The sequence below is a fragment of the Triturus cristatus genome, chromosome 12, assembly GCF_964204655.1.
Source record: "Triturus cristatus chromosome 12, aTriCri1.1, whole genome shotgun sequence".
In the NCBI taxonomy this organism is placed as follows: domain Eukaryota; kingdom Metazoa; phylum Chordata; class Amphibia; order Caudata; family Salamandridae; genus Triturus; species Triturus cristatus.
In genome coordinates this window covers 92,136,459-92,150,410 of record NC_140595.1, presented here as the reverse complement: position 1 = coordinate 92,150,410, position 13,952 = coordinate 92,136,459, and positions in this window count along the sequence as shown.

Below are 13,952 nucleotides of genomic sequence, written 5' to 3'. Positions count from 1 at the left end.
AAATCTCCCACTTGCCACTTTTTAAATGTTGGCAAGTGTGCTGGTGCCAAGCTAACCGTTTTGGCAACTATTGATTGTAAGGCACTGTTTAAAAAAGGAGAAAGAAAAAAATATCAAAATACTGAATCCAATTGTTCAATCTTTGTATATAACATGGTTTATTTTTCAAATCATGTTCACACAGGAATCTCTGAACAAAATAAAAATAATAATTTAATTGAAAACCACTGCCAATGCCTTTTTTACTTTCCACAGGACTTGGAACTGAAACAGATGATCTATCCATCTGGTGTTCTACAACATCCGAGGGAGCAGATGAATAGGCCTCTAGGAAGACATCTCCTTTCTAGTCATGCCAAGTACCTTTTATGCCTCCAATGCCAGGTGAGTGAGTGCATTATATGCAAAATTGACTGTTAACACACAGAATTCCACACATTTTACCTTTTTCCAACCTCCTACCACCCCCCACTCTCCTACACATTTGACACATGTGTCGCAAGTTTACCCTGTCGGGGAAAAAGAGTGAGGTTATGATAATTTTCACAAAACTCCTAATTCCAATCACTGTGCAACCCAAGAGCAGAATTTACCCCAGAACGTTTAATCAGGGTCAATACATGAAAATGAGATATTAATTCCCTGTGATTTATTTCCTCAATATCCATCTTATCTTTTCTTCAATCTTGGTACGTATGGTTGCTACCTACATTTAGCGGGTGGTATCTGCCTTCACAAAAAATGCCATATCAGGGAATATAAAACAGGTGGTAAATAAATTTGGGCATCTTGCTCTCCAACTTTGAACTTTAAATTGCTCAACCATTAAAGAACATATATGATGCCTAAAGTTACCAGGTCAGTCCATGACTATAGGAACGCAATTTTAGTGCAGAGACCTTCTTAAAGACCCTATTGTATTTTAAGTGTTTTTTAATAGTTCATATCAGCAAACCAAATAGAATACATACATGTAAACAATGATTTGTTAAGGAAAAGCCCAAGCCTGAAATAAGATCTCCTTGATGGCATGCAGACATTGCAATTAATGTCAATGTCTGGCACAAATGTTAGTTCCCTTGTGGTGTTTTTATACCCAGTATTAACGCTGAGAGCTGAATTACTAAAACAGAGTTTAAATAGTTAACATAATTATTGCCCAAGATCACCACTTAAACTGAACACCCCCTTACATCCCATGATCAATGTTATAGGCCGCTTCTTACCTCCTGGGGTTCAAAATCGGAAATTCTGAAAATAATTTAAGACAATAAACGGTACTACAAATTGAAGTAACAATTTTAAGCCACGTGGGGTTTAATTGTCAATTTGTATATGTTAGGTTATGTTATGTTAAAATAAATTTATAAAGCGCACGTTCACCGGGGAGGTTTCATGGTGCTACTTTGATTGATACCCAAGTCCTAAGGCACATTTAAAAGGCCTGACGGAAAAGCCAGGCCTTAAGAAGGCTTCTGAAACTGAGAAGATTGGTGCAGAGGCGTATTTCAGAGGGAAGGGAGTTCCAGAACATGGGGGCCAAAAAGGCAAACCTGGCACCACCAGTGCGCTTTAGTTTAAAAGAGGGAGTGGACAAAAGTAGCTTGTGTGCAGAGCGAAGATTGCGTGTGGGAACGTGTTTATTGATTAAGTTGTTCACGAATTTAGGGCTTCTCCCATTGAGTGACTTAAAAATAAGGCACCCAACCTTAAAGGCACAGCGCTGGACCACCGGAAGCCAATGAAGTTTCTTCAGAAGAGGAGTGACATGAAGGTGCTTAGGTTGATGAGCAATCAGGCGTGCGGCCTGGTTTTGAACCAGCTGTAGACGTTTAGATAGATAGATAGAGGGGAATGCCGAAGTAAAGCGAATTAGCATAGTCGACATGGGACATGACCATGGCAATAATCACCTGAATGCGGGCTCCGTAGGTAAGAAATCTGCAGATCTTTTTTATTTTCCTGCGTTGGAAAAAACAGGTAGAGATCACCGACCCTATCTGAGGCTTCACAGTAAGGTCCTGACTGATTATTACCCCAAGGCTCTTAGCCAAGCTTGATGGAGAGGGGGACTGACCCAATTCCCTGGGCCAGAAGTGAGGGCCCCAGGGATTTTTAGAAATACCACCAGTTAGACGCAGCTCCATCTTGTCCGGATTGAGCTTAAGATGTTTGCTTATCCACTGACTGATGAACAGCATGGTGGACTGAAAGGCGTGAACCGACTGCAGAGAGTTGCTTTTAGAGAAAATGAGTTGAAAATCATCAGCATAGTTAAATGTACAAACTTGACGCTCTTTCAGGGCTCGAACAAGAGGGAGAAGGTAAAGATTAAATAACAGGGGAGAGAGTGAGGAGCCCTGAGGGACTCCGCAAGAGATTCTAATTCTAAGGGCAGTAAACTGTGCAGTACAGACCGCCTGGGATTGATTTTCCAAAAAGGAGGTGATCCAGCCCAGAGCAGGTCCCGTGATTACTGCGTCCCTCACCCGGTCGACCAAAAGGTTATGGTCGACCATGTCAAAGGCCACAGAGAGAGCAAGCAGTACAAGGGCCTGCGAGGAGCCACCGTCGACCTTGCTGCGGAGTGTGTCCAACACTGTGAGGATCACCGACTCGGTAGAATGAGCCGGGCGGAACCCCGCTTGGTGGGAGTCAAGGAATTCAGATTCTTCCAGGAAGTCAGTGAGACATATCGTGACATAAGCTTCCAAAACCTTCACTAGGTAGGGAAGAAGAGACATTTGTCGATAGTTCATTAAAATTAGTGGATCCGCACCAGCCTTTTTCAAGAGGGGGATAACAATTGCCTCCTTAAACGTGGCGGGGAAAGTGCCCTGGGACAATGACTCATTTAAGAGATTGAGGGCAGGACTAGGGAGGGCAGTAAACATTTCTTTCAAAATACTAGGAGGGCAGCAGTCAGTAGGGGAGCCAGATTTGACTTTAGAGGAGAAAGGTATGCTCATGGATTTTAGGGAATTTTGCATAAAGGTGCTATGATTTCGGGTGGGGTGCAATCCTTCCTGAACCCTTACAAACTATGCACTGTCTAATAGTCAGCATAACTGGATGATGTAGCTGTTTGTGGTGAGTTTGAAACCCTGTTGTAGTCCAAAGACGTGATGGACTGTCCAAGTAATTATTTATTGCTCGATTATCAAAAATCATTGCATTTAAAAACAATAAATTCATGAGTAGAAAAAGCAGATCCATTATTCACCAATTAATATACAACTGTGTACACATAAAAGAATGGTTATTTCCTTAGTTACATGTCATGCTAGAACATAGATACCGCAGTTGGACTTATTTTATCACAATTGTTAAAATTCGTAAGTCAAACAACATCTTCTGATATTCGGATTCCCAGGGATCTGCTATAAAAACTATAGACATTAAATGACATAGTGCAATACCTATACAAATGTCAAAGTGCAAACATTGCAGACATATAGTGCAACTAAGCAACTAAAAAGGTGCTTCCATATACTCTTTAGGTGCTAATCACAAACATTGCGTAAGACAAAATCATAAAGATACAACTGCATACGCATTCAAAGTGTAAATAACCTGGCAACAGCATCCATAGATTTTCAAAAATGTGTAAAGACGTGAGGGACTAGAATATGATACAATAAGCCTACAGTTGAGGAAATATAGATAAAAACGTTTCTACTTTTGTATTAATTTGTGTACTTAACCACTTTCTTTCCCTCCTCTTTCCCATTCTTCTCTCCCACTAGTGAAAAACAAGAGCTATGGATTGGGAATTATAAAATAATTAACTTGCAAGTGCCTCAGTAAAGCTGGTTACTATGAATAGAAAATGCTAATGTTTTTCTACTATGATGCACCCATATGTATTACCTAATAAAAAAAGAAAATACGGCTGAAAAAATTGAATTATAAGCATCCAGCTTGTGTTACCCCAGCCATACTTTGAAATGGCTTTATCACAGTCAGTGCTCTCAGAGTAACATTTTTGTGATTATTTTTTAAATTCTTATGAATGACCTTCTTCTTAGGGTGTCCCTTTGACTAACAAGGTTGGAAGACACAAGATTAAACTTTCTCAACAACAAACATGAATGGATGTCACATGGGCCTCGAAAACAGTAAATGGAAGAAATGTATTTAGCATCTAAGAACAGGACTGGCAGGGAGCAAGCTGTGGCCTGGCAGCTTTGAAAGTTTAAATTCTACTCAAAACATTTAATTACATCATTGTAAGACCCAACGCATCTTCCCACTTACAAATCCAAACCGTGTCGCACAAAATCCCCAAGAAAAATGACACATACGAAACTTGCATGAAACATATTGACATTTATAACAATAGGCGCCATGCATAATCCCCCAGTTTAGTAAGAGGAAAACGTTTCCAAGATAATCTTCTTGAGCAACCAAGATGAAGAATCCTTGGCAGGGCATCAAAGATGGTCACCCAATTTATGCAAATCACCATATTGTGTCTTTTTTTTAAGATCAGCAGAAACGATGAGCAGCCTTTTCTTGTTCCAACATTTCCCATCCTCCAATTTCTCCACACCATCCTCATTATTCTCTTTGGAGAAGAAAAGCAAGAACTCCTTCACACATTGTTCCTCTGTAGTTTTACCCTTACCATGTCACCCACGTTTACGTCCAACCTCTGATTTCAACACTTTTATGCATTCCTGAGCTAGCCTCCATCTGTAACTCACATCATGTATTCGTTCCAATTGTCATTTGTTTACATCCACAACCTATTCATTTTGACCCAGGAAGGCTTCCATTCAATAATTGTAACGCCCTGAACGTCTCAGGATCGTTTAACAGACACGACAATGAGGACGCAACCACTAGTGAAGGGTTAGTTGTTTTAATGAAGGCAAATATAATACAAAGAATAAACAAGTTATAGTCACTGGAATCCTCCAGGCTAAGTACGTTACCAGCCCACAGCACGGATGGTCCTAACCGTCCTCTGCATATACGCCGGTCCCGGCGTATGCCAACAGAGGGCAGAAATGAAATGGCCGACAATGCCAATCGGTAGGCTGTGAGGGGCACGAAGAGTGTTGGGGAGAATCGAGGAGTCAGGGAAACACCCAGCCGGGGTCTCTACCTGAAGGGAGCAGCCGCTCAACCTCTTCCTCAGACTGCACCGGGACGCGGAGTCACCTCCTGGTGATGCGTCACCGATACCCCAATCACAAGCAAGAAGACTGAACCGAGAGCAGCCGCTCGATCGATCCTGTGGACTTCCGAGTCTGTAACGCGGCAAACACCTCCTGGTGTGCGTTACAGCTGGCAGTCCCTGTGTCTCTGGTCGGGCTGGGAGTTACGACTCCAACCAGCAAAAGCGCCACTGCGCTTGGACTCAACCGAGTCAAAAAGCGAAGCTCAATGGTTGACCGGTAGAGCTTCCGGGTCCTTCACAGGTGACGATGGGGCAAGACACGGCCCAGGGAGTAACGACTCGACCTACCTCCGTTCTTGCCTTACTGGAGCACCACTCCGGAACACTGCTCTTCACGAAGCAGGTACGTCGGTGTGAACACAATATCCGACAGCGTTGTACCTCCCGGTTCCTCCCTTTATAGGGCGTGTTTTCCTTGAGTTATGTAACAGCTCTCCTGTTTACATAAGGGCGTGTTTCCTTGAGTTATGTAACAGCTCTCCTGTTTACATAAGGGCGTGTTTCCCTTGAGTTATGTAACAGCTCTCCTGTTTACATAAGGGCGTGTTTCCCTTGAGTTATGTAACAGCTCTCCTGTTTACATAAGGGCGTGTTTTCCTCGAGTTATGTAACAGCTCTCCTGTTTACATAAGGGCGTGTTTCCCTTGTATGACAGGAATTCTTGACAGTACATCCTCCCTCTCAGCGGCTCCCCACGGGTCCAGCGCTGGCAGGAAAACGCCGATGGAACAAGGAGACCAAGCGCGGAGCATGAACCCCTTCAGCCGGTTCCCATGAATGCTCCTCCGGGCCATAGCCTTTCCACGCAACCAGGTACCACAGCTTCCCCCTGCGCCATTTGGACGCCCGCATGCCCGACACTTCATACTCCACCTCCGACTCCACGCATACCGGCCGAGGTGTCCCAGACGGCTTGGAGGGTGCTGGTTTGAGCAATGATACATGAAAGACAGGGTGTATCCGCAATGACTGGGGCAAGCACACCTTCACGTTCACGGGACCCATACACTTGGTAATTCGATAGGGGCCCATGTACTTGGGATGGAACACACTGTTCTTTCGAAACCTCATGTTTCTTGTGGATATCCAGACGTAGTCTCCAGTGCGGTACAGTGGCCCGGGCCTTCTCTTCCTATCTGCCGCAGCCTTGTATCTTCTCTTGGCCTCTATTAGGACAGCCCTTGAGCGCATCAATGTGTCTTTTATGTGTGCCACCCTGTCCGCTGTGGCGGGAATCCTGTCCTCTCTGAACGGATGAAGAAATGGCAAGAACCTGGGATGTTGGCCATAGTTGCTATAGAATGGAGATGACTGTGTGGAGCTGTGAGTGGCGTTGTTATAGGCTATCTCTGCAACCCATAGCAAGTCGACCCATTCTTCCCTGCCCTGGTCCACAAAACATCGCAGATACTGTTTGAGCGTTTGGTTCAGGCGCTCGGTTTGGCCGTCCGTTTGAGGGTGGTAGCTGGTGGACAGGGCGGTCTTAACATGCAGCGCAGTGCACCAAGTCTTCCAGAATTGCGCAGTAAACTGCGACCCCCGGTCCGACACGATCACCCCAGGTAATCCATGCAGTCGTACCACATTCTTTAGGAGTAGTGACGCCAATTCCCCGGCCGTAGGGACTCTCTTGCAGGGGATGAAGTGCCCCATTTTCGTCAAGTAATCCACCACCACCAGTATTGCCGTCATCCCCTGGTCTACCGGTAGGCCCACCACGAAGTCCAATGATATGCTATCCCATGGTCTATCCGGGGTTGGAAGTGGATGTAAGAGCCCTTGGGTTCGGCCATGGTCGGCCTTCATGGTAGCACACGTAGGACACTCCTGTCCCCACCTCCTGACATCCACTCTCATGGTTGGCCACCAGAAATGCCGTCCCATGCTAGCCACCGTTTTTTCAAAGCCCAAATGACCTGCGCATGGAGAGTCATGGCACCAGATGAATGCTTGTTTCCTTAGCCTAGGCGTGGGTATCAATAGGCACCTGCCCTTCAGGGGTATCCCGTCCTTCAGCTGCCATTCTCTGTGACTGAGGAGCCACCTCCGCCATGCGAATGACCTGATCCCTCTCTTTATTCCCCTCAGGAAAGTATCCGGTTGGATAACCCCCAATACCATCCTCGGGGAAATGATGGAATGCTCGGTCGCAGGCAATGGTTCCGTAACTGCAGATTGACGGGACAGGGCGTCCGCCTTTCGGTTTTCCGTCCCCGGCCGATATGTGATGCGGAAGTTGAACCCCGCAAAGAAGATCATCCACCGCAGCTGCCTGGGAGAAAGGTGTCTAGTGGCAGTCATGAACTGTAGGTTCCGATGGTCCGTGTACACCGATACCACATGTCTTGCCCCCATCAACCAATGCCTCCATTCGGTGAAGGCGTCCTTGATTGCGAGAAGCTCCTTCTCCGCAATATGGTAGTTGCGTTCGGCGTCGTTGAGTTTGCGGGACATGTACGCAACGGGATGAAGCACCCCTGTGTCGTGGTTGCGTTGGGACAAGATAGCCCCCAGCGCCACATCTGACGCGTCCGCTTCCACCACGTAGGGGAGATCCGGATCGGGGTGAGCCAACACCGGCGCCTTACCAAAGGCGCTTTTCAGGGCCTCAAAGGCTTTGTTCGCTTCAGGGGACCAGACAAACTCCTTGGACTTCCTCAGTAGCTGTGTGATTGGGGCCACCACTCCTGAAAATCCATCTATGAACCGCCTGTAAAAGTTGGCGAAGCCAATGAAACTTTGGACGTCCTTCACGCTTTGGGGCACCGGCCATTCTTTCACCGCCTTGATCTTTCGTTCTGCCATCTCCTGTCCCTCTGGACTCAGCATCACTCCGAGGAATTCCACGGATGTGACGTGGAAGTCACACTTGCTGAGTTTACAAAACAGCATGTTTTCCCTCAGCTTTTGGAGCACGGCTTTGACGTGGTGTACGTGCTCCTCCACACTGGACGAATAGATGAGGATGTCGTCGATATATACGACCACGTAGATATCCAACTCCTCTCTGAATACCTCATTCAAAAAGTACTGAAAGGCTGCCGGGGCGTTGCACAGACCGAACGGCATGACGAGGTACTCAAAAAGGCCGAACCTGGTCTTAAAGGCGGTCTTCCACTCGTCTCCGTCCCTCATGCGCACCAGATGGTATGCCCCTTTCAAATCCAACTTGGTGTAGATACGAGCTTTCTTGACCTGTTCCAGAAGTACACTGATGAGAGGCAAGGGGTACCGATTTTTTATGGTTATCGCATTCAATGCCCTAAAGTCCACACAGGCTCTCAGCTCCCCATTAGCCTTCGGGATGAAGAAGAGTGGCGAGGCGGCCGGAGACTTGGACGGGCGGATGAATCCTAGCTTGAGGAGTTTATCCAGGTACCCCCGGAGATGCACGTTTTCAGGCTCCGTCAGGGCATACAGCCTGCCGCTGGGAACGCTGGCCCCTGGCACCAGGTCGATTTGGCAGTCAAACTGTCTATGTGGTGGTAGCACTTCCGCCTTCACCTCATCAAATACATCCTCAAAACTGTGATAAGCCTGGGGGAGAGCCACATCTTTTTCTGCCGCTGTAGCCACCGTCTGACTCCCGCTCTCATCTGCGTCAAGGGATTCCGTTCTTATTCCACAATGCAGGATGCAATACGGTGACGTCATTTCGATGCGATGTGTTGGCCAATCCACAAAGGGGTTGTGTTTCTGTAGCCACGGCAATCCCAATATGACGCCATATTGGGGCGCTCGGATGATGTTAAAATCGATTTGTTCCAAATGGTTCCACCCATATCTCATCGGAAGGACCCCCGTGTGCTGCCCGATGGGCCCCGTCACCAATCGCCTTCCGTCTACAGCATAGACGTCTTCGGGTACAGCTTTGGGAAGAAGCACTAGCCCTAGCCTGCATGCCTCGTTGTGGTCCATAAACATGCCAGTGGCCCCTGAATCCACCATGGCCACAACGGGTATCCACTGGTCATGCACTCCCACGTGCACCGTGATAAACAGGTGTCGTTGTCCCTTAGTGACCGAGTTGGAAAGTGAAGGGATGGATGAGTGACTCCGAGATGCCCCTTCTCTGGTCTTGGAGTCCTCTAGTTTTCCGCCGGTATGTCCACCACGGCTGTTACCGACCGGTTGGCCCGATAACGTGACGTCTTCGGTTTGGCAGGGCATTCACGTACGTAGTGGCCTTTTTTGCCACAATATAGGCACAATCCTTGTTTACGGCGTGACTCTTTCTCCGTGGCTGTGAGGCTCGCTCGTATTGCGCCGATGTCTATGGGTTCTCCCTTGGATGCGGTGGAAGTTTCAGGACTTCCCACCGTCACATAGGATGGAAGGGATTTTCCTTTTCTCCCATGATCCCCCTTTCTTTCACTTAGCCTATGTTCCAGCCGTAATACCAGGTTGATAAGGCCCTCACATGTCTTGGGTTGAGGGTCAATATGAGCCACGGCGTCCTTGAGCTCATCGCACAGCCCTTGATGGAAGAGCGCCGTCTGTTTAGCAACAGGCCACTTCGTTTCCGCAACCAGCCTTCGGAACGCGTTGAGATACTGCACCAGGTCGTTGGATCCCTGTCTCAACTCAAGCATTTCACGGTCCGCCGTGTACGAGTCAGCCCTTCTGTCGAATACCTTCAGGAATTCCTCGCGAAAAGCACCCCAATCACATAAGAGGGGGTCGTCCCTGCTCACCAGAGGTACGGCCCATTGTGCCGCGTTTCCAGCCAAATAGGATATAAGGAAAGCCACACGAGCCTGACTCGTGGGGAACGCCTTTGGTTTGCACGATAAATGTAGCGCCACTTGTGTGAGGAATACCTGCACTGTGTTAGGATCCCCACTGTACCTCTCTGGTGTCGCCAAGGGGATGGCTACCGGCATTTCCACTACTACCGCAGGGGTCTGATTCGTGAGGGAGGTGCTGGGCGTGAGCGGGTCCAATTGGATAGCATCCAGTCTGGCTTTTACATCGGCTGTTTCTTGCCTAGAGGCAGCCACTTCAACTTGCATGGCCGCTAAAGCAGCCAGCACATCATCAAGTGTTGCCATGTCTGTTATCGACCGGGAGACAGTTAGTGTTATTAAGGTCGGATATTTTGTAACGCCCTGAACGTCTCAGGATCGTTTAACAGACACGACAATGAGGACGCAACCACTAGTGAAGGGTTAGTTGTTTTAATGAAGGCAAATATAATACAAAGAATAAACAAGTTATAGTCACTGGAATCCTCCAGGCTAAGTACGTTACCAGCCCACAGCACGGATGGTCCTAACCGTCCTCTGCATATACGCCGGTCCCGGCGTATGCCAACAGAGGGCAGAAATGAAATGGCCGACAATGCCAATCGGTAGGCTGTGAGGGGCACGAAGAGTGTTGGGGAGAATCGAGGAGTCAGGGAAACACCCAGCCGGGGTCTCTACCTGAAGGGAGCAGCCGCTCAACCTCTTCCTCAGACTGCACCGGGACGCGGAGTCACCTCCTGGTGATGCGTCACCGATACCCCAATCACAAGCAAGAAGACTGAACCGAGAGCAGCCGCTCGATCGATCCTGTGGACTTCCGAGTCTGTAACGCGGCAAACACCTCCTGGTGTGCGTTACAGCTGGCAGTCCCTGTGTCTCTGGTCGGGCTGGGAGTTACGACTCCAACCAGCAAAAGCGCCACTGCGCTTGGACTCAACCGAGTCAAAAAGCGAAGCTCAATGGTTGACCGGTAGAGCTTCCGGGTCCTTCACAGGTGACGATGGGGCAAGACACGGCCCAGGGAGTAACGACTCGACCTACCTCCGTTCTTGCCTTACTGGAGCACCACTCCGGAACACTGCTCTTCACGAAGCAGGTACGTCGGTGTGAACACAATATCCGACAGCGTTGTACCTCCCGGTTCCTCCCTTTATAGGGCGTGTTTTCCTTGAGTTATGTAACAGCTCTCCTGTTTACATAAGGGCGTGTTTCCTTGAGTTATGTAACAGCTCTCCTGTTTACATAAGGGCGTGTTTCCCTTGAGTTATGTAACAGCTCTCCTGTTTACATAAGGGCGTGTTTCCCTTGAGTTATGTAACAGCTCTCCTGTTTACATAAGGGCGTGTTTTCCTCGAGTTATGTAACAGCTCTCCTGTTTACATAAGGGCGTGTTTCCCTTGTATGACAGGAATTCTTGACAATAATACAAAGCGCAAACTTAAGTGTCTGAAGTGGGAATAGTGCAAAGTTCAACTCACTTACCCAAACCAACCTGCTGATTAGGGACAACTGGATGTTTTCTTTGACGACTTACTGCACAGTTCTACAAACCCATTGCTCCTGGGATGATATAAGAAAGTAGTAACAAGTTTAACACCTAGACCCCTGAGAAAATCCTTGAATTCCCATGTGACAAATTGAGGTCCATTGTCGGTGGTGAGCTCATCTAGCACCCTTTCCCTAAAGAACACATTTTCCAAAACTTAATTAACCTTGGATGTGGTAATGCTGTTAGCAAAACCAACTAACAGTCTCGGAGAACAGAAATCAATGGCTACTATGCATAACTCGACCACACTCCCTAAAACATTCAAGAGTCAATAATATCAATCATATACTTGGACAAGACTTTCTCAGGAATGGGTTCCACAGGACTTGGAATGGTGATCTGTGTGTTGTCGATTACCGCACAAAACATGCACTGCCTCACAAATCGCTCCACCGACTTATCAAGTCCTTACCACCAAAACAACTCTCTAATCCTCCTTTTCATTCCAAGCATGTCGCTCCACCGATTTATCAAATCCTTACCACCAAAACAACTCTAATCCTCCTTTTCATTCCAAGCATGTCGCTCCACCGACTTATCAAGTCCTGACCACCAAAACAACTCTCTAATCCTCCTTTTCATTCCAAGCATGTCAACATGTCCCTTATGGCCAGTTCTACCACACTGAATCTTAAGACATAGGTACGACTAAAGTATCAAGTCGTCTTAGGAAACCTTTAACCACAGATCACTCAAATGCAATGTGCAGATGACTGATGTTCAATTGATCAAGCCATAGAAAAGAGAAACACAGGTTTTGAGTAGTAGCCCAGAGAGGGACATTCTATTTGAGGCTCAACAGGTTTGACAGTCACATTGATTGAATGGCCTAATTGTTTTCCCCACACCACTTAAAACGTGCCTTACACAGATGATGCTCAATAAGGTAGGAAGGAGCTGATTATGTTGACAAGCCAATGACCAAGGCTGTAGGCCTGACTGGACAGTTGGGAAAAGCGATGTCTGATGCTCGTGGTCAGACTTATGAAAAGTTCTTACACAAGCAGCAGGCCTGAATTATGTGTTGTAAAAAGCGTATGTTAAAGCCAATAGGCGTTTATGGGTGAATGTGTTAAATCCTGCAGATAGCAAAAACCTTCCAATTTTCCAATAAGCCCATAATGAACTAATGCTGATTTTTACAATTTGAGCCAGCCGATGCACAAACTGTCACATTGTAGATAACAGATAATGGGAGCAGCCTATATTTACTGGGTTAGTTATCAACCTGATATTTCTTTAGTGTGCACGCTTTACACCCTGGTTAATCTATCAGAGCCCTATGAGAGTAGTCACAATTTATAATTGCATCTGAAATGTTATGAATATTTGTTGCTTTGATAATAGTATTTAGTTGTGTGTCCATTAAAAAACTTTGTTTTAGAGAAAAAGTGTGTATGGATAATGATCTATTGAGAGTTAATCTTGTGCATTGCTGTGTTCTGTCTGCTTTAAAAGTGTGACAAATCTATCCAAGGCAGGAATTACATGGTCAGGTTTATATCAAAATCAACATGTTTAATTCATAGATTTTTAAAATGTGGTGACAAGGCCTTACATTTTACATTGCGAGTGACAAGGCAAAGCCTGTAGGCCTAACCTTCGCTTACAGAGAAAAGATTTATAAGTAGCAATATGCCATATAAGGGCACTGCAGGTTTTTAGCAATAGAGTCTGTTGGTGGGGACATTGTGACCACGTACCCCACAGATAACGGAACAAACTAGATATACCAAGTGATATGCCCCCTTTGTGATTTGGAGAGGCCACTTTAAGAGAGATTCCAATTTGCAATTCCACTTGAAATCTTGTAGATATTTGTAATTTAATGCACAATATTATTAGTGTGTTCATAACATTACTTGTTTTGAAACGAGAAGCATCTTCTGGGGCAGAGTTAGAACCCCAAAAGCATTTGTAGCTTCTAAGTGTTACGCTCTATAGCTTTGCTTAACCATGAGCCTAGTGCCAAGGTTATCCTAGACTAGAGGGTATCTCTGGGTCCTGCCCAGGAAACCATACATTAATCTGAGGGCCAGAAATACAGTGGGTTCTTCAAAGGGGCTTCAAAAGGTTACTTCAAAAGGTCAAAGCTACAGTCCTGTAGTTTTAGCACTGAAGAATGTGGTAAGGCAGCCATAAACACCACAACCTTTAAAGTTACTCAAAAATGCCTACTGGATCTGCCCGCAAAAGAACTGAAGAGTCCATCCTTCACGGTAAGTAGCACTGAAGAATGTGGCCAATAAGGCAGCCATAAACACCTCTAACAACAACCTTTAAAGATACTCAAACATGCCTAATAGATCTGCCCACAAAAGAACTGAAGAGTCCATCCTTCAAGGTAAGTATAATAGTCTTTTATGATTGTCTTGGTGGTGTTCCTAGGCGGGGATGATGACCTGCTATCCATAAGAGGGTCTGATATTTACAGGCACTAGTATTCAAATCCGAAAGCCACTAGGTAACTTTG